A 22,675-nucleotide genomic window follows, 5' to 3' on the forward strand; every position below is an offset into this window, starting at 1 on the left:
CGTCTCCACCAACCTCCTTCCCTTCCGATGTTGCCAAAACTCCTTCATTTTGTGGCACTTATTACAACGACAGGTTCCACGTTTAAGCAACATTGCTTCCTATTATCTCGGTCTCATTAGGAGTACACAAGGTGATGGGTATTGCATTAATAACTTCGATCACTATTGGATGAAATCCGTTGGTACAATAGTCGAGGGAGGAGGATGGATGTTACTTAATGCATTATTTGATTGTGAATTTTCTAGGTTCCTGAAAATTTCCAACAATTGTGGGAAGAGTTTGAGTTTAGTGGAGAATGGTTCATTGGTTTTGATGTTAAGAGGTAGGTTTTCTTTTGGGTTGTGAGTTTGTTTGTGTGTTCAAGATTGTAGTGACAGGATATATTTGTATATAAATAATTTAGGATTATTATTATTGTATTATTATAAATAAAAAAGTGTGAGAGATCGTGTTGGTGTTTGTGTTTTTATTAGTTATTAAAAGGGTTGGTGGTTCTTAAACTGGAAGTCCCGGTGTCTGAAACATCAATTCTTGTGTGTTTTTATTAGTTATAAAAAGGGTTGGTGGTTCTCAAAATAGAAACTCGTGTCCGAAACATTGATTATTGTAAGGTCAAGTTGTTTGATCAACTTTTTAACACATTTAGTGTCTAGACCTCCATTCTAGCAACTAACGGATAACCGAAAGCGAAATATTTGACAGATGGTGGTTGGTCCATAGGATGGTTCATTACTTGACAACTCTTATCGCGAAAGCCCCGACGAGCCGAGTTGTCAATACTGTTGATCTTCCAAAGTTCGTCAACGATGGTCAGAGGCAGTTACATTTTAAATGGAGGTCAAGTGACAGCTCGAAGATGTGGTGGTGAAAGAGCGGTGTTTACAAGATTCCAGAGTGGATGTGGGTGCTAATGAAGACCAGTCAGAGAAAGATTTATTTATTGTTGTAATGTGTGTTTTTAATGTTATCCATTTAAGCATTAAGGGAGGGTGTTGGAAGTAATGCTTCCATGTCATGTGTAGTTGTCATTGTGAGTCCTTATGCATCAACCTAGAAGTTGTTGATTCCTATGTTATGAGTCGAAATAATGATCTAGATGTGTCGAAGTCTATGTGTTATGTCCTTTGTATTTGTATCTCTTGCGATCAATGAAAAATATCAGTGTGTTTTGGTGTTGTGTGTAATCGCTCTCTCTGATCTCTCTCTCATTTCTAATATTCTAGTCAAAATATGACAAAAACAATTCTGTCAAATCTTGATTTGTGTTGTTTAAATTGGTTTTTTACTGCATATATGGATTCCGCTGCCTTAAAAACCAATGGGGCACTTCCATTGTGAAAGTCTACATGTCAAACTTGTGATTTCAATGAATCCCTACTGGATTATAGACAAATTAGCTTAGAACATAAACCAGAAAACTTTCCAAAAAATCACACTTAAAGACTACTTATTGCTTCCACCTCTCTTCCACTTTTTTCTATATTACTATAAAAAATGATAGACCCTAGGCACGTCATATTTTCAAATATAACAAAGCATTAGTTAACATCGTATATTCAAGTCTAACACATCCACAAAAGATGGTAAAAGCCAAGTGGACACTCCGTATTTTCGAGTATAACAAAGCATTATTCAACATCGTATTTTCAAGTCTAACAAATCATTACTCAACGACGTACACGTTTTAGGTTTTCTTTCTTTCTTTTAGGTTTTAGGTTATTATTCGTTTAAATGTTTTATTTATTTTATTATTAATAAAATATTGTTTTTTTTAATTATAATTTTAAATATATAAATAAATTTAATAGTGTATAAATTTAACAATTAAATTCACACTTTCAATAATTTTGATAAAATTTTACATAAATTTAATTAAAAATATATAAAATCTATAATTCTTTTTATTGGTTAACAAACAGTCACATCTATTCTGTAGGCTGCTTCCACCACTCCCTCAACCGTAAGCGATACATTAAATAAACTTTCCAATTCAAATAAAAAAATTGATAAAGATCAAGTATGAAGTATTACTTTCATTGGGAATATTGAATTGATAAGTTTTTAATTTGAAAATGGGCATAAAGATTTAAAAAAAACAGATTTCCATCCAAGTATTTCCGTCTAACATTATTAAAAAGAATGTTGTCTCAACAGCTTCCCTTGTGCATTCTTTTCCGGTGTTGAACAACTAAATATATGGGGCTGCGGAGTTCTCATTTGCATGGACGAGAAGCTTCAATTTCTAATTTCTTGGAATGGAGGAACAGGCTCTTATAGGATGGCTGAGGCTAAAGCTCTAGCGGGCGTTCTTGCCTTCTGTGTTTTCTTCGATGTTCAGGCTATTTCAATCTTTGGTAATTCCAGGCAGGTGATCGATCATGTAAATGGTGTTTGCCACATAAGGAGCCCTCTCATCACAGGTTGGATGGACAAGATAATGTTCTTATGGGGGCTCAAGAGAGATTGTTCCATTCAACTCATTGGTCATGAACAGAATCTCCAAGCTGATTGCCTTTTCAAGGATGGTCTACTATTTGACTCTGGATCATGGTCTATGGAAGTAAAGGAGGAACAGAATACCTGTTTAGTCCAGGATTTCGTTATCCCTGGTTATTAAATTTTGATGCTTTATTGTTTTTCTTCTGAAATGGTTTTGGTTTAAACCTTTGTTGATGTTTATGACATGCCTTTTGGCTGTCCTGCATAGCTTCTCAGTTCTATATGTCATGATCTGGCTTGTGTTGTTGTATATGTCTCTTTATGGACCTTCGGTACTGTATCTGTCCTCGATGTTTCTATCGTGGCTGCTCCATGAGCCACCCTTTTGTATCTTTTGATGTCTTTATATTGTCTCAATATAATACAATGATGCTTTTTCTCTCTGAAAAAAGTAATAATGAACTATGGAAATTTTCATGAGATTATTAAGTGGTAGTGAATTATGGAAATTTTTATGGAATTTTAATAAAATTTAGTAGAAATTTTTGTAAATTTATGTATAGTTGTCTAGTTTTAAGATTTGAGGGTGTTAAATGCATTTCCATGATTAAAAAAATATGATTTAAATATTTTTATTTTATTTTGTCAAATTTTAGCCTCATACAAACACCTTAAAATAATTTACATTTATTATCAAATAATTCAAAAAATTTATCTCTTAAAATACAAAAAGTTTAAACTTCAATAAATTTAATCTTTCTCAATATTTGATAAATCCAAAATTAAGTATTTCCTTTTAAATTTGAAACGAAAATCCAAGTGGACAATATCAAATGATTAAAAGATTCCCGGAGATTTTGAATTGATTTAAAAACACTTCAAATCATAAACTCCTTCAAACTACTCCCTGAAACTTTAGAGAAAAGAAACCATTTTAAATTAATTTGATCCTAGGCGGCATTGTGAAAGTAGGGCATATCTGCTAAAGTAACTACGGTCTTTTAGATATTTCGTACTTCACAACAAGACAAGAAGTTCCTACCCGTTTCTACGCAAAGCAGAAGATTCCTTGCCCTGCCAGGAAGTTCAGGCAAATACAGGACCTGGGAAGGAATGTGGAAGGTATCTGATTTCCACTTTTATACTTTGAAAAAGTTATTACTCCGGAATCGGAATCGGAATCGGAATCATTATTGCAGTACCAAATATCAAAACCAACATATAATGAAATGAACTCCATACATTTTCTTCTATAACTCTCACAAGCCACAATATCTTCTCGGAGGATGATGATTGAAAAGGGAATTAATTCTTTGATCGTTAAGAGCATGGTATAAATTGGGAATAATGAATACAGAACCCCCCTTCTTTTTTCAAAATAAAGCGATGATGAGAAAGTTCTTCCTATCGTGAAGACAGATATACACTTTCCAGCGATAATTACTAAAAATATTGAACCAGAGACGTCAAAAAAGGACTTCCCTCTAAACCTATCATGACGCAATTCTATCATAAAATAGTGTAACCTATCAAGGAATAAAAAGTTGGTTCCGATTCTCACTCTATGTACAAGCTCATCATTAAAGTGAATTAGCATTTTCAAAGATAGGTAGTTTAAAGTATATACTTTGTATTCATTTTTTTAGTTTTCAAATAATTATTTTGAGAGTTTTGAAGATTCATTGATATATATAAATGTCACAAAGGAAACCTAGGACAGTCAAAGGGGGCTGGCTATGGAATGGGAAGAACAAGAAGTATGCTACCTAGTTGAACTTTTCTTTGAACTTGCAATGGGGGCTGCCTTGACCTGGGACTCTGCGCTTATATAGCCCACACTGTCAAGAGACATCGTTGCTAGAAGGAAGGTAATTGATGCTCTAGTTGGTCCTTGCCTTCAGGTCATTTCAGAGAGAAGCCCCCCACTCGAGGCACCTTCTTCCTCTGTCATATATGCTAGAGTTGTAGAGTAAGGCCTTAGAGACATCCTACCTCCGTCATCTATGCTAGAGTTGTAGAGTAAGGCCTTAGAGACATCCTACCTCTTTCATCTATGCTAGAGTTGTAGAGTAAGGCCTTAGAGACATCCTAAAGAGATTATGCAGTCACTACTACTCTAATCACCACTATAAGCTTCTATCTCTGTAGAGTTAGAACTATTATTAGCAGTTTATCTTTTTATTATGGTTACTTACAAGGTAGTAACAAATAATTATGGCATTCCTGAATCAAAAAAGAATTCACCAACATACGTACTTGGACTTTGATCCAGAAGAAGTTGTCTCACCATGATCTTGACCTTTCATGATTAGTCTTTTATGTCCTTTGAGAAACACATGCAATTTTGAACTAGCCTTGAACCTTTCTTTAATTTCTTTCTAGTTCAGACATATTCCCTCATACTTTGTTTTGTGATGGTTGCTTCTTTGGCTCATTGTTTCAATAATCCTTTGAACTCTTGCTAACACTAATATTCTTTTTCCTTGTCTCGAGATAGAGGGATTTAAGTTTTAATGTTGGCTTTGTCAATGGTGCTCACCTCAAACAATGCCAACTCACCCTGTAAATAATCATGCAGGCTTCCAATGTATTTTGCTAAAAGACTGGATGAATTCTCTACATTACCCGTCTAAATGGCCTGTTGTCTTAGTTGATTAGTATGTTCTTGTAAATTTTGATCCTTGCATGCAATCCACGTGGTTGTATGGGTTATGTCCTTGCATGCAATCTACATGGTTCTATGGGTTATGAAGCTAGCTTAGTTGAACGCCACTCGACTTACCAGGAGAGGACTGTTAATCTAGTCCAATGATGGTAGGGGAAATCGACTTTGTGACAGCTCGGGAGGGGAGAGATTCACTTACTCTGAGTTGATCATCGGGGGGAACAGTGGTGATGTTCGTAATGTTCTTCAAACCATAGTTACCAAGTTTGAATTTGAATTCGAATTCGATTCGGTACGGAAAAAAATTGGTTACTTAAAATTCAAAACGATAGTTACCAAGTTCGAGTTTGAATTTGAACTCGATTCGGTACGAAAAAATTTAGTTACTTAAAATTCAATACGGAAAAAATTTGGCAGTATACCTCTTATTCCAATATTTTAAATCATTTAAATGTACAATTATAACATTGAAAACAACAAAAACTATTTTAAAATTGTTTCAATTATAAATATTGCAAATAAAATTATATATTGGACCAATTAGCTTAGTTTTATATTTAGAATAGCAAGTAAAATAGTAAATTATAATAATGTTTGTACTGAGTCATTCATTCACTTCATAAATTATGATACTTAATATAAAGTGAATTTCCAAGAAATTATATATTACAATGAACCACATAAATTCCACATTATTAAGTATTTTATGTTCATAATGAAATGGTATATTAAGTATGTGCAAACATTCTTTAAAAATATACACTTATATTATCAATTGCTAATTATTTATTTTTCAAACCAAACTCACCTCTAATTTATAGAGTATAGTAACAACATCTATTATTTTGTATAATACAAAATGTTAATCTGTGTAATTTAATACTTAATACTTACTCAAAATAATACAAAATGTTAATATGTGTAGTTTAATACTAACTCAAAATCCTAATCAAGAAAATCTTTTTGAAAATTCCATTTATTAATATAATTCATGTAATATTTCTACTTTTAAAATATATTTGTTTAAATTTGATAAATCTATAAATTACAAATTTACAAATGACGTATATATATTTTTTACTTTACTCCGTAAACATATAATTATGGCAGAAATCATAGATTTTTACATATTTCATTAAAAACTTGCTCAGGAATTTATTGTAACAACATTATCATTTAGTAACCATAATCTTATGCCATTTCCTAAATCGGAAAGGGGTTTTGAACTGTAAATTGGAAGCTAGAATCTAGTTTAGAAATCTGTGATTGTTTTAATATATTAATCCGTGAGCCTAATATTCAGTGCACAGTACCGAATCTGAATTGTCGTATTAGTTCGCAAATCGAATCAAACCGACGAATTTTCGATTTTTTTTCAACAATATGACCGAATTTGGTAACTATGCTTCAAACCTCGGGTCGATCCTAAATGAAAAACTATTACATGATAGAAATAGAGAAGTTTGCATCCATACCAACTATGCTTCACTTTACTATGCTTCAACCTCATCCAACTATAGACTGCTTTTGCAGTGGAAGCACTATAGTTGCAATTGTTAAATAGGTAATTTGCAATTATTTTATATATTTTATATCTCCGAGTCATGAATGAAAGTTCCTTTATTTCTATTTTGTTCGGTTTTCTGCTGTTTAACCTTAAATAAGATATAGGCTTTCCTTTTACTGAGGTAAAACTATATACCTTCTATTTTAGATTTATAAGCAAATTATGGTACAGTTTCAATCCCAAAAATTAACATCTAAAAGCTATAAGCCTTGTTGGCACATAATGTCCTAGCAAGCAAATAAACAAAGCTAGATGTCATGCCCATTTGTGAATCCTAGTTGGACATGTTTCAGTACGAAAAAAGCATTATATATTATCATATTGGATCATATACAAACATAGACATAATCCATCTATGTAACAACCCCCCCATATATGAATAACAATAGCTAGGTTAGAGATATAAATGGGGACCCTTTTTAAATTTTTAGTCATAGGATAATAAAACCTAACTCTAAGAAATTTCCTTCAAAAATATTGCAAAACAACCCAAGGATGAGATCCTTATCGCAAATTGCGAATCGCACTTTTCCATGTGACTATCATAAAACACCTTTAAAAATTTGTGATGCGCGATCAAACCTCCCACTGCGATATCCCGATTATAAGCACCTTGTCATTTCGCAAATTACACTTCACAAACTTCGCAAGTAATTAAGCTATGCCACTACAATGTCCATTAACGATTTTTAAAATGCGATATTGCGACAATCACATTTCTCCTTATAGAAAGCACAACTATATACTGTATCCGTTTGAAAATTGCGATGTGCGAATAAGAGCGGTAAGCATGTGAAATAATTGCATTTTAAATACAAAAATGAATGAATTGACAGGTTAATAAATATTTAGCGGCCCGAGGAGAGCTAATCATTTTCCAAGTTATGGGTAGTTAACGTTGAGTATCTCATTAAACCTTTCTCACGATCCAAGGTCATTTTAGAAATGCTTTCAATCTTAATTGCCCGATATTGTCTGCACTGATATATCTTGTCCATTTCAGGCAAGCTACAAAAGACATGTCATTGAGGAAGGTGATGCAGAAACAAAAAAAGCAGAGCATTGCAAAATCTGAGTTTACAGAGATGGCTCCCATATTCTCTTATACAGTCTACAGCTCTGATGGAGGAGCAACATCTTGGGAGGTCATTTACAATAGGCTTGAGGACGAGCGTCCCAAGATTATTGTTACAAGAGCAACTGCTGACTCAACAAGACCTTCGGGGCTTCAATTCAAGGACGTTGTCTGTTCTTTCCTGCATAGGATAGGAGTGAGGGCTAAAATCCTCCCATACACGAATATGATCAGGTGGGTGGTCGAAAACCTCACCATTGAAGATAGGCAATTCAGGAATTCAAGAAATGAACTCACCGGATCATTCAGAGCAGAAGACATGAAGAAAATGTATCATATACTTGATCCTCATGATATATATGATAAGACATACATGGCTAGATTTGCAAAGAAGAACCCATACCCCTTCAAGCTGATCCAGGCTGGAGAGTATTGGACAAAAAATTCAAATTTGAAAAATCGGGTATGTATGTTATAGCCTCTTTGGCAAACCCATATAACTATCCAACTGCTATGTTATGTAGAATATATGGGTTGCCCAATAATTCTAAGCTGTCCATAGAATGGATTCCTCTGATTAATGCATGCGTTAATTCCCACAACATGAATTTGGCCACCATCCTATCTGATAACCTAGCCACCATCATTACCGAGTATCGATAGAAGAGAGCCTCCTCTCTAGAGAACCTTCCCCCCTTCTATTTTAGTGCCTACATTATGGACGCCATTTGTTTCTGCACTGCATTTCCGACCATGGGTTGGAAATGGACCTTACAGGACCCCTACCCTATCCACCTCAGTCATAAGAAAATATGGGAATCCCATTATATACCTCATTTCTATAAGATATGTCATTCTGTTATTTTTCCCTTGCATCAAATAATTTTCAATAAGAAAGCCCCTAGGTTTTCCCAAGAAGCCGCAACAGACCTTCTAGTTGTCGGCAAATATTTTATTGAAGAATGGTTCACCTACATTAGGGTTTTTGGTAGCATAGCTGACCCACATGTCCTTCCTTTATATGTTCTCGATAAATTTTTAGCAAGGGAAATCGCCCACTAGACTATAGGAAAAGGCCTAACTAAAGTCCTCAAAGAAAACAAGAAGTTATTATGACCCTCTTTTCCTGTCAAGTGTGGTTCTTTTTCTTTAGCAAATTTTAATCATGTCATTAAGGAGTCAGCAAACATGGAAACCCTCAAGCTTCATACATTGCCGAAAAGGAAATTCGATCCAAACAAGGTAGCACATAACATGACTTTTGTGGTAAAGCTCAATCCATACAACCATGAAGATAATGATTTTGAAGACCTATTACAGTCAGAAAGTCCTTCAAACAAGCATTCGAATGGGCTAAAGCGAACCTGAGTCCTAAAAATTTTGAAATATTTCGGGAATTTAGAAATGAAAGGCTCGAAGTAATCCCACTGCACTTGTTGAAGATTGAAGATAAGCCTACACCAAGTGTGACTATTAACAATGAAGGATCTAGTTCTCACAGAGTGTCTCATGTGAATACTGAGAAAAAACCATATACGGGGAAGGCCCAAGAGACATATAATACAGCAGAGTCTAGTAGGAAGTCAGCTGAGAAACAGGTTTTGAGTACCCCACCTAAGGAAATCAGTTCAGAGGTCAAAGGTAGAAGTTTGGAGCAGGAGTGGGATCAGTTTAATCAGAAACTGCAAGACACTCCTAAAACGAGAGATACCCAAGAGATAATCGAGTGTCAAACTCCTCTACATATTCAAGAGAATACAGAGTCCAAGTCTATGGATGAGGAGTCCAAACCCATGGATGAGCAGTCCAAGCCTATGGATGAGCAGGTGACAACATCCCTACAGACTGAGATTATCCTTGCTCTGCCTGAACTGAAAATGGGGCACTTAGGCTTCTTGTCTAACTTACAAGGACCTCTCCCACTTCCAAAGCTTAAATGTTCCCAAGTCTTATTTATTAACCAATGCGGAATTGATAATATTCTTGAAAATCTAGGTGTATGCTTATGTTTGTCTTTAAAATTGTTTATGTGCTGTAAATTGATTGCTTAAACTGATATATAAAACATACAACAGAGAAACAATGCAACAAATAACAACACATGGACAACAATATTAATTTGGAGTTCACCCAAAACTCTTGGGCTACGTCTCCTTGAGCTCCAGTCAACTTCACTAGGCTCTTTGGGATTATGCTATAAGTCCTTTTACAAGCTCTACACTTAACTCCACTGTTTATTCACAGAAACAATAGGCTTAGACACCATCTTATCCCTAGCCCTGAAGCTCTCAGGCTTTCTCGCTCTGCGCTCTCACTCTGGCTCTTGGCTCTGACTCGTGGCTCCGACTTCTCTGAGCTCTCTCAGCCTCTGCATGCCTCTATGATTTGCTTGACCTCCAAGCGATCCTCGGCAACCTTCCAGTGACCTTTTTGTAGCTTTGATGCCTGTCAATTGTGCTTTCAGGGTTTTTCACTCTTTCAGCTCTCTACGCTGCTTGCTTATTCTCTGTTTCAGCAACAACTCCCTTCTGTCTCTGACATTCATGGCTTTTAAGCTAATCGGCGCTTGTCTGTTCGTTTTCCCTCTCGGTCTCTCTGGCTCTCGGCCTTTGTCCGCTCAAATCCCTCTCTGAGTGTTAAGCAATCATTGCTAACATCTTCAGGAATGGTGGCCACCTGTTCTGTAACGGAAGGACCATCAGCGCCCTTGAAACCCTCAAAATAGTCATTCTCTGTTTACACAGAGAAATACACTAAAACACGGGAAAATCGACCAATCTGCCATTTATCAGACCTGAAATATCATTAAATCCACCTATATTCCATCGAGTCCACCTTTAAATCATTATCGCAAGCTTCATAGGCACAAGTTCCTTTGTGTTTAGGTTTATTACGAAAAATCCCAAATACAAAGAAAATCTTGACAATTTTCCCCATATCGGACTTCAAATGTTATAGTATCCACCCTAATATCACATTGGGTCCGCCTTTGGCTGCTTTCACAGCTCCACCGTCAATCTACAGGATTTCCGATCCAATGGTCATCATTCAATTTCGGGCGGCTTAAGGATACGGAGGTTACCCACCCAAAAAGGCGGTTTCCTTGTTCTTCTGCCAAGCCACACGTTGTTCATTGTGTGGGATTGGGCGGAGCCAGCCCAAAACCATTTACCGCTTGAGGCCCGCCCGAAATCCGCCTTTACAGAACTCAAATAACATTAATCGTGCCTTTATTTCCCCTTCGGGTCTAGTTGTATCGCTTTGGGGGCTTTTTCCTTTGTATTTCGATTTTTACACCGAAATGCGTTAATACACACAAAAGTCCCTTTATGGCGGAACTCAAATGTTATAAATCCGCACTGATAAATCCGTCAAGTCTGGCATATTATCGCCCCTTTACATCGCTATGATGCGACGTTGCGATGCAATGTATCACAATCGCAAGTCGCGTAGGCCCGGGGTCCGACCTTTTCCTCATGCCATCGCCGATACCGATTTGCCAATCCGATCATTGGCAATCGGCATATCGCATAGCCCGGGGTCCCACCATCGCACACAGGCCTATCTCTGACTCGATATATCAAAGATTGGCAATCGGGGGTTTCTCCCCTTTCTGCTTAAGTTCGCCTCTTTGACCCTTCTCCGATGCAATTTCCCTTTAAAAGGGTTTTTTGCCATTTTTAGGGTATTTTGCCTCTTTTTTCAAAGAACAAAGGGAATCTTCTTTGAGTGATAACTTCCACATCCTAATTCCATTTTTTCCCATTCAAGCTGCAGTAGATTCAGAATGGAAATATCTCTGCAATGGGGCTATGTTGAGGAACTTCCTTGGACTTTCATTTTCCTCTGTGAGGAACACTCAGACTTAGGAGTCTATCCAAAATCCATTTTGGATCACGCCTTCCCACTAAAGAACTTTTGGTCTCCAAAAGACTGACATACTGATCTGAACAGTACATGAGAGTAACAACACCCTCTTCTTTCAACCTCCATACACTTGCCTTGCATAGTGCCTCTGAACCAAAGTCTTTGACCACTTTCCTTTCTAGGTGTGCTAGTTCTCCTGGGAAGAACTGTCTTCCTCCTTGCCTTCATGCAGAACTTCTGCTGAGATGGTCATAGAAGGTAGTTTGAACTCTTCTACCTTGATCATTGATCCAAGGTGGCTCAAACAAATGTGAAGTACATCTTCTTCACAAAACTTTCATTTGTACCTATTTGAAAAGTTGTCAACAACAACTGTTAACAACAACAGAAACACAGACAACAATTGGATGGCCTAAACTCCTGCTTCGACAAAAGAACCAGATTTTCACTTCTTGTGAACACCTCCATGTCTTACATCTGCATACAAATGATGAACTAGATAACAAGCCCACAAAACATGCCTTTAAACAAATGACCCTTCAAGTCAAGCATGTAGAAAAAGACCATTAGGACTCTTTTTCAAAAGATGAAGCACTTCATCATTATCTCCAGCTTGGAGACCAAGTTAACTTCTCCCAAGTCAACATGGAATCACATGCATGTCAGAACAATCAACCCTGCAAGTTAATTACAAATACATGTTCAAAAACAAGGAAATCATCAACATCCCTATGTTCATGCATCTCATGCTCATGCATGCATTTCATCCTTCAACTTTCACTTAAGCACACTGTACTTTCGAAGCTGAAATGAAATATAATGTTGCAGCAAGAAATGCAAACAAATGCATCAATAAACATGCAATCTTAATCGGATAAGAACTCTAACCGTTTCTTACCAATCCCTTTCAAAGGTACTACTTTTTTCTGCACATCAGCATCATCATGTGAATCATCCTAAGACACATCATCCATGGAATCTTCCTTTCCATTTCTGCCATCTTCTCTTTCCACTTTCTTCAACTTTTGTGGAAGCATTGCTGGATTCAAAGTCCAACATTTTGCAGCAAGATGTCCTTGCTTATGGCAGTAAGTGCACTGCATGTGCATCCTCTTGACAGCATGATTTGCCTTGTCCAATGGACCTTTGGCTTCTTGCTTCCTTTCCTTCAAAAGTTTCCTGTATGTGGCCATTCTCTTCCAACATCTAGAAACATTATGGTTATCCAAACCACAAAAGGAACAAGCAATACTTTTCCCATATCTAGGTGGAAATTTATCATGCTTTGCACAATCAAAAGGAAAATGATTAGAACCCGATTTATACCTACCTCGTTCACCTTTATTGCCTTCGTGAGGAGGTGAATTGAATGAAGAAGTGACTCCCTTTGGAACACCATCAATCTCTTCAAGGCTGTAAGAGTCTCCCCAACTCTCTGGTTCAAGTGTGTGCCTCTGAACACCTGCATCCTGCAAATGATGTTTCAAGCTATTGCATTCTTCCTGAATACAATCTTCACACTCTGCAATGCAACCCCTTCTTGGAGTTGTTTCAATGGCCTTCATGGCAGCTTTGGAACTCTTTCCATAAGACTGTCCATAGCCAAGACCCAAATACTTAGGCCTTTCCTCAACCATTATTGGTTCAACAATACCTTGTGCATGCTTTCCCAAGCCCTTTCCTTCATAGCCCATCTTGGACATTAGCTTGGAACCTATGCCTTTGGTATGTTTTTCAAAAGAACCAATATAAGCATTCTTAGAAGAATTTGAAGACAAACTGGAATGGTTTACCTCTTCTTCAAGCTGATACTTTACTAAGGCTTCTCGGGTAGCAAAGAGTTGTGTCTCCAACTCATGCATCCTTTTTAGGTTCATATTTGCAATATGAAGTTGCCTCTCTATTTCCTACAATTTATCAGAAAGCATCTGCCTCTCTTCGTCCACGGAATTCAATTGCTCTCTAAGTATGCTGCTCTTCCTTCCATCCTCATACATTTCTCTCACCTTGTCCATCATGATGAACAAGTCTTGCTTCAAGTCTCCATCATAGAGTCCTGTGAGGAAGGAGGAATTTGAGGATTCACCTGTAGAAGTAGTCATTACGCCAATGAACAAAAGAAGTTCAAACAAGATTAATAAAGAGCTTATTCAACAACCTTTTGCAACAATCCTCTTTTGCTCCAAGGATTGTTTTGAGGTCCTTTGGGATAGAAGAATGCCTTCAGCCCTTCTTCCTTCTTGCCCTTCCTGGATTGAGCTATCAATAGCTTTCCCTTCACCTTTGCAAACTCAGACAAGAGTCAGTGTGCAAACAAGCATACAATCAACCTCTGACTGCTTAAACACCTTTTAGACAAGCAATCTTTGCTCTATCAATCAAGCATTCTGATATACTTCTTTGAAGGTGGGGTTAACCAATCTCAAGCTCTGATACCAGCTGATCTGAAAATGGGGCACTTAGGCTTCTTGTCTAACTTACAAGGACCTCTCCCACTTCCAAATCTTAAATGTTCCCAAGTCTTATTGATTAACCAATGCAGAATTGATAATATTCTTGAAAATCTAAGTGTATGCTTATGTTTGTTTTTAAAACTGTTTATGTGTTGTAAATCAATTTCTTAAACTGATATATAAACATACAAAAGGGAAACAATGCAAAAAATAACAACACATGGCCAGCAATATTAATTTTGAGTTCACCCAAAACTCTTGGGCTATGTCTCCTTGAGCTCCAGTCAACTTGACTAGGCTCTTTGGGATTATGGTATAAGTCCTTTTACAAGCTCTACGCTTAATTCCACTGTTTCTTCACTAAAACAATGGGCTCAGACACCATATTATCCCTGGCCCTAAAGCTCTCAGGCTTTCTGGCTCTATGCTCTCACTCTGGCTCTTTGCTCTGGCTCTTGGCTCTAGCTCGTGGCTCTAGCTTCTTTGAGCTCTCTCTCGGCCTCTAGGTGCCTCTATGATTGGCTTGGCCTCCAAGTGATCCTCGAAAACCTTCCAATGACCTTTTTGCAGCTTTGTTTCCTATCAATCATGCTCTCAGGCTTTTTTGCTCTTTCAGCTCTCTGCACTGCTTTCTTATTCTCTGTTTTAGCAACAAATCCCTTCTGTCTCTAACATTCATGGATTTTAAGCCAATCGACGCTTATCTGTTCGTTTTCCCTCTCAGGCTCTCTGGCTCCTAGCCTCTGTCCTCTCAAATCCCTCTTTGAGCATTAAGCAATCATTGATAACGTCTTCAGGGATGGTGGCCACCTGTTCTGTAATGGAAGGACCATCAGTGCCTTTGAAACCCTTAGAATAGTCATTCTCTGTTTACATAGAGAAATACACTAAAACATGGGAAAATCTGCCAATCTATCGTTTATCGGACTTGAAATGTCATTAAATCTGCCCATTACTCCATCGAGTCTGCCTTTAAATCGCTATCGCAAGATGCATAGGCACAGGTTCCTTTGTATTTGGGTTTATTACGAAAAATCACAAATACAAAGAAAATCCCAATAATTTTTCCCATATCAGACTTCAAATGTTATAGTATCCACCCTAATATTGCATCGGGCCTGCCTTTGGCTGCTTTCACACCTCCACCATCGATCTATGGGATCTCTGATCCAACGGTCATCATTCAATTTCGGGTGGCTTAAGGATACGGAGGTTACCTACCTAAAAAGGCGGTTTCCCTGTTCCTCCGCCAAGCCACGTGTCATTCATTGTGTGGGATCAGGCAGAGCCAGCCCAAAACCATTTACCACTTGAGGCCCACCCGAAATCCGCCTTTACGGAACTCAAATAACATTAATCGCACCTTTATTTCCCCTTCGGGTCCAGCTATATTGCTTTGGGGGATTCTTCCTTTGTATTTTGATTTTTACACCGAAATGCGTTAATACACGCAAAAGTCCCTTTATGGCGGAACTCAAATGTTATAAATCCGCACTGATAAATCTGTCGGGTCCAGCATATTATCGCCCCTTTACATCATTGCAATGCGACGTTGCGATGTGATGTATCGCAATCGCAAGTCACGTAGGCCTGGGGTCCGACCTTTTCCTTATGCCATCACCGATACTGATTTGCCAATCCGATCATCGACAATCGGCATATCGCATAGCCCGGGGTCCCGCCATTGCACACAGGCCTATCTCCGACCCAATATATCAGAGATCGACAATCAGGGGTTTCTCCCCTTTCCACTTAAGTCCGCCTCTTTGACCCTTCTCCGATGTGATTTCCCTTTATAAGGGTTTTTTGCCATTTTTAGGGGATTTTTCCTCTTTTTCCAAATAACAAAGGGCATCTTCTTTGAGCGATAACTTTTGTATCCTAAGTCCATTTTTTCCCATTCAAGTTGCAATAGATTCAGAATGGAAAGATCTCTGCAATGGGGCTATGCCCAGGAACTTCCTTGGATCACTGCCCACATCAGAGATCATCTTGAAAGTGACCGAAATCACTCCACTTGATGTGTTCTACAGCCCTCTCTGCAAGGCAATAGTAAGAAGACAGAGAAAAAGAAAAAGGGTAGAAACACCCGAGCTCCCACCTCGAAACGAGCCAATGGACATAGTTTGGAGGGACATTCCTTTCAACCTAGCTGAGAACTTGAATAGATTGTCACAGTTCATGGGAGCATATGCAATGGCCACCATGGACAAAGCCACTGAATTCTCTACTTTGTTGAGAGAAAAGGAGGAGAGGATTGCACAACTCGAAATAGAGAAAGCAAGTGTGAACAAGCAAGCAGTTGAGCAGCTTTCCCAATTGCAATATAGCATGGAGGTCCTGAAAATAAGCCACAAAACCGATATATCAACTAAAAACATGCAACTCCAAGAATTTCAGCAAGCCATGGAAAGATATAAGGATGTTCCTACTACTGAGGTGTTCGTTACAGAGGCTCTGGAACTGAATTCCCTCCTAATGAAACAACAAGAGCATTTATGCCAAAATATGTCACACATTACTCCTTATTTGATCACTAGTGACTAGCTAATAGATAAGGAAATCGGTCAACGAATTGATTTTACTGATCTCAACACCAGAATCTCAGAGTTCATCGAATGGCAAGAAACAGAAGATGGAAGGAAGGCCAATCTGCCTGAAATCAAGGAGACACACAAAGACATTCTTTTCACAGATTGGGACACGAGAATCAAGCAAGCTGAGCTAGCAGTGGTAAGGGAAGCTAGGGTATCAAAGAATATAATCAAGGCAGTGAACCACACTCTGTTTTTCACCAACCTACTAAAGGAATGTAGCCTAAAAGAAATGCTCGATTTGGGTGCTTTGCATAAAATCTGGCAGGAAAAGGCAGAGACTCAAAGGGAGGCAATTGCAAAATTAACCAAGACCAACTGGGAGTCGTATTGGAGATACCTCATAAAACCACACAGCCAGATCATGACCCTTAACTGCTCACTTTATTCGACTTAATGGATGTTTCCACCTCTCACCGATGTGATTTTCGCAGGATAGCTCAGGACACAATTTGGGGCACCTCCTCAACTCAAACCAATGACCGATATATGTGATTTGAAGGACAAGTTTGCAGACAGCAAATCATCATGTTGTTGGAAATAATACTGAGAGGGTGGGTGAATCAGTATTATCTAATCAATAAAACTTTTTCATTTCATACTCAGATTCATATACGCTACTTCAGTTAAGGTAACCCCCGTGTACATGCAACTGTGATTAATGCAACTAGCATATATCCTGTAAACTTATGATTCAGTTAATCCTTCATATGTTGATCTTTAATTAGTGCATCAGAACTTCATTAACCATATAACCAGTAAACAAGTGCAGTTAAACAGAATAGATCATCACACATAAGAAACACACATGAACACCATGATGTAAGGTGGAAACCCAATGTGGGTGAAAACCACCTGCTACAATTCGTCTCTATCTTCTTTTAATAAGAAACTTCTTTTTACAATATTTCTGTACTGGTGCAGTCTTATACCAGTACGCAGGCTTCTACCTGCAGAAGGCTACAACCTTCTCTCGTTCTCCAGCTTCTCCTGGAAGGGAGCTACAACCCCCTTAGCTCTTGTACTAGCTGATGTACTAGTACGTAGTGTTACAGGGAAAAGTGTCTACACAGAACTGCTTATCCCACTAAAGTGTGGTAGCTACCTTAGAAACAAACAAAGTAAAGCTACTTTCATTTTTCCTTTATGAAATATAGATGAGAGAAGAACAAAGAAGACCAACCTCTGTCTTGCGCTAATCTCCTAGTTCGATTCCTCTCTCTCTTGATAGTCTTTCGCTACTTGCTCCCTTGTACACCCAGCTTCACAGAGTACCTGTAAGATCACAGTAGCATAACACTATACAAGAACATGGATCTATAATCATAAACAATCTAGGATCAGATGTAAATTGACCATACAAATGCATAAAACATAAATGACACAAGAGTATGGAGGAAAACTTGAATAGATTTTATTGATAAACAAGAAAGAGCCAAGGGAGTTACAACCAGTTGTTCTGACCCAGCATCATCCTCTCAGCAAGTAAGCCCTTCTTCACCTCATACAAAGCTTAGATCACCCAACACTATGATGTTGTCTCAAGAAACCAACAACAATTCCTTACAATATGCAAAATTCCAGCCTCTAACCTCTGGATCTCTGGGATGAGAGATCTATATATAGATATTTGCAGAGGTGTGAGTCAGCTCTGGGTTTTTGATTAGTGTCTTCTCTCTGATAGTTCTTGCTTCCACTTGGAGATCTCATTGATCTCTTACTCATCCTTGGGCGATTCTGAGAGGCAAGTGTCACAGGAGAAGTTTCTGGAAGATTCCATGATCATCCACCTCGCAAACTGTCTCTGCCACTTGTCTTTTCTCATCCATCGCACCCCATAGAAGGGCTTTTTGAAATGCAACGCACTTCCCATGTGTACAAGGTGAGATGCATCGCACCCTGGCCATGGAGCAAGTGAAATGATCCAGTTTTGACCAGTTCTGAGTAGTTTTTCATGGAGAACTTCTGGGAGATGATGTAATTAGTTGACCTTGTTCTTTTAGGGGTTGGAACAACACCTTTAGGGAATTAGGAGCCCTTAGTTTATGGACATTTATGATTGGGGTTGCAGTGCCCAAAAATTTCTATAATAGTTGCCCCCTAAAGCATGAGGTCGTTAATCTTTTTTTTGATGTTGGGTGAAATGCTTTATCACGAGGATCCGAAGTTCTTTCAAGCTGGGAGGAGACCTGTAATAAGATACGATACAATACATTATCTTCATAATCTTTTCATGATCTAGCTAAGGCAGGCATTCCCATGCTCAGCTTTATAAATTCATTTTCATGTACATAGGACAGACAATCGTCTGAGTGTAGACTGATGATTCTGGTAGAGCCATCATCCCTTTGATTGGATGATTATCTGTGCAGTAACGATGTACATTTGATGTCTTTATTTCCCTGAATATATATCGCAACCCAGATGGATGAAACTAGATCCGGGGTCTTCAATCTCATTCGATCTTCACTCGAAGTACAAGTCGATCCATGTGAGAGATGTTCTGGAGTCGAACATGGAAAGACATCGCCTAATTACCAGCCAATGATGTAAGCTGTTAACAGGTGCGAGAGGAATCACCGATAATGATAATGACCCTCAAGGTACTGCAGTACAATTCACGTGGTGTGAATAAAGGACTTGGCGTCAAACACCACGCAAAATCTTTCGGTCGAAGGCCATTTATGTAAACCTGTCGCCGGAAGTGAGAAACTTGCCATTGAGGCATGCAAGCTTCAAAGTACTGAAAGGGGTGTTCCTAGATCAACTTCTTGGATAATGAGTTGATGTTGACAAGAAGCGATCCATCATAGGAGGGCCTTAATGAATCCCACATGAATGACACGGAACAGAGCAAATGATTTTAATGGAGGTGAAAACGATCTGGTGATATAAGGTTTAGGGTGGCGGTCATGAAAGAATGGAGCGTAAATGTATTGCAGCGGGTGAGACACAGGTGAATTCTCTGAATGACTTCTCTTGAACATATCGGCGACACTGACGTGATGGATTGGTAGCATTAACCCCAAATGTGGATAGTGTGATGGGACCATAGTGATGTGACCGGTGAAGGAAACAACCCAACCCGACTTGGATGCGGAGTGAAAGTGTCATGTTCAAGAGCGACTTGCTACCAACAAAGTTTCTTCAAGTTTTCTTCCCAATTTTTCCCCAGTCATTGCTGACCAGTACCTCTTTATTTTTGTCAAGCTTGAGGAGGATAACATATGCTTGTTCTATAATTTTCCCTTCGGGCAAACCCATCATTATGTTTTAACGAGCCTAGCGATAGTGAAACTCGTTCTTGTCTGCTATGGACAAGTTTGTCGCTATTAGGTTTTAACGAGTTTAACGACAAAGATAACTCGGTCCTTTTCATTTTTAGAGAGTCTGAAAGGGGACGTAAAGAAAACTCCAAAATTCCTTTTTCGTCATCTAATCCCTTAAGTCCGAAAAAGTATAAAACAATACAGAAGGGATGAATTTTCGATACTTTTAACGAGCCGAACAAAACAAGCGCTCGATATTTTTGTGTAATAATCCCTTAGGTCCAAAAAGATTAAAATCTAAAGGAGGGATAGCACTTCCAGTCCCTTTAACGAGCTGGAGAGCCCAATGGCTCGGAAATATTTTCATATTTTACGAGTCAGTTGAAAAGAGCTTAAAGGAGACTCGTCTTTTGAGGAACGAGTGATAAAATTGGGTAGCAGCTGATTCCAGGTAAGGTTTGGAATTTTCCAATCACGACAGTGTTACAAGGATGGCTAGCGGGATCACTCTTCGCAGCTGTTCCTCAAAAGGGGTAAACAATCAAATGGAGGTGAATGATCGGCCAATACAGAGTGGAGGTGATGATGGGAACACGACCAAGGCTTTAAAGGCTGAAGTACTACATTCACTATGGTTATTTACCTGGAAATAGTTCATTTTTTAATGAGCTTAAACGTGGGGAGAAACATTTGCTCATGATTTATGTTTATTTTTTAACGAGCTTGAACTATGTGCTAAAACTACTCGATGTGGGTTTATTTTTTAACGAGCTTGAACCCTGCAGTAACACTGCTCGTGGCGGGTTTATTTTTTTAACGAGCTTGAACCCTGCAGTAACACTGCTCGTGATAAGTTTGCATGCCCCCAGCATAATAACGCAAATCAAGGTGCATGCCCCCAAGCTTCATTGCATTCAACTCGGTGGTTGGAATGAAGGTTTACCTTTGATATTTGGAAAGGGGATTTGTTTCATTTTTTAATGAGGTTGACACAGTAAAAGAACTATCCTCATGACTCCTTGTTTCATTTTTTAACGAGGTCGACACGAGATAAGAACCATCCTCGAAATCCACCGTATTTACAGTATTTGATAGAAAATCAAAAACTGATGGATGATTAAGGTTGCTGGAATAATCTTCGTGGTAATCCGGAAGATGGGAGCGATGGTGGTAATCTTCCCATGGTGCCTCTCCTATCATCATTGATTGAATGATTCCTTCGTCTGTAGAATGTACATGTGACCAAGGATCTGAAGAGGTGCCATATTCCTTAGACCTATCTATCCAAACACTCGATGAGCATTGATTTGGGTTTGCCCCCCAAGCCAAGAAAATTGATTGCTACAATATTTCTAAAATGGCGATGATCCATGCTGACAAAATGTTTAGGAATCTTCTGAATCCATTAGATATAGAAGATTTCATATTGCAGGTTTCCACTGTGGCCACTTCCGCCAAATTACTCAGAGGCGGTAGGGCAAAAGTAACCATTAAGGCAGGGTCTTTTAGGAGGTCTACTCCAATATTTTGAAGCGAATGATTGCTTCCATGGATCATTGGAATGCTTCCCGTAACTTGTGAACTGTTGGGGAGAAATGTTTGTTGGTCGACGATTGTAATTCTTAGAAGGGAAATGCAATCTTCCTGAAGTAGGTCGACACAACTGCGGCCATGGCATATATCCAGGGCCTTCCTAGTAGGATGTTGTAATCAAGGTTTCCGTCGATTACTTCAACATCAATTTCTACTATTTTGCTCCCTAGTTCAACTTGCAAGTTACTTAAAATCCTGTATGGAGTGTATGATCGTCCATCAAATGCTTTTAACATTGTTGATGATCGCGACAAGGGTGGTGAGCCTAAATTTTTCCAGAAACTCATCGACATAATACATGTAGATGCCCCCTCATCAATAATTGTTCTATGAACAGTTTTGTTGAGGGCTTTCACTTGAATAAGGAAAGCTAATTGAGATGGTAATTGAGGGTCATATCCTTTGTGATTAAAGGATACAAGATTGGAATCCGTTGGGTCAATCCCACCTATTACTGATAATAGATCCTGCTTTTGGGAGAGGCAATTTTGCGGTACATCAAGTGTCGACATAGTGGACGACGATTGGGCCAAGTCCTCTACTATATTATAATTCTGTGCTACTTTGGCATGAGGATTAAATGTCGATTTGTGTACTACTCCCTTTGGCAGCTTTATCATTGGTTCAGGAATGATGGGTGGCACAACTTCGGTCAAAGTTGTTGTTGAACTACTAGGTTGTTCATTAGCCTTGCTATTCGACAGTTGTGGATTCCCATAATCTTTATTCCTTGTCAAAGCATCATTTTGCTGCTTTGAGATAGACAACATAAGTACTTGGGATCGGGAAGCATTTTGATTAGCACCCCGTTTGGTTCCCGGGTTTGGAAATGGATCAGTCAATACTGCTGAGGTTTTTGAACTCTTAAAGAGTTTCTTAACTTCAGCTTTATGTGGACAATCTCTCGTCCGATGATCCTCATTGCATATATGACACCCCGCAAGGGGTTTCTTTTGCCCAAAAGGGTTTGCAGAACGGTTTTTAGGAGATGACTCATCCTGCTTCTTTTTCCTCCCTTTCTTTTTCTTCTTGCCCCCTGGTTGCTTCAGTTGTTTGCCCTTGTCGGTCGACACGGCATTTACCTCCGAGGCGAGAAGTTCCTCATTTTCATTTTGACTAGAAATCTTACGGGCCTTTTTAGATGTAGCCTTT

This window comes from Pinus tabuliformis, chromosome J, assembly GCF_031772625.1.
Source record: "Pinus tabuliformis cultivar Carrire ecotype Pingquan chromosome J, CPIR1, whole genome shotgun sequence".
NCBI classification, from domain to species: Eukaryota; Viridiplantae; Streptophyta; class Pinopsida; order Pinales; family Pinaceae; genus Pinus; species Pinus tabuliformis.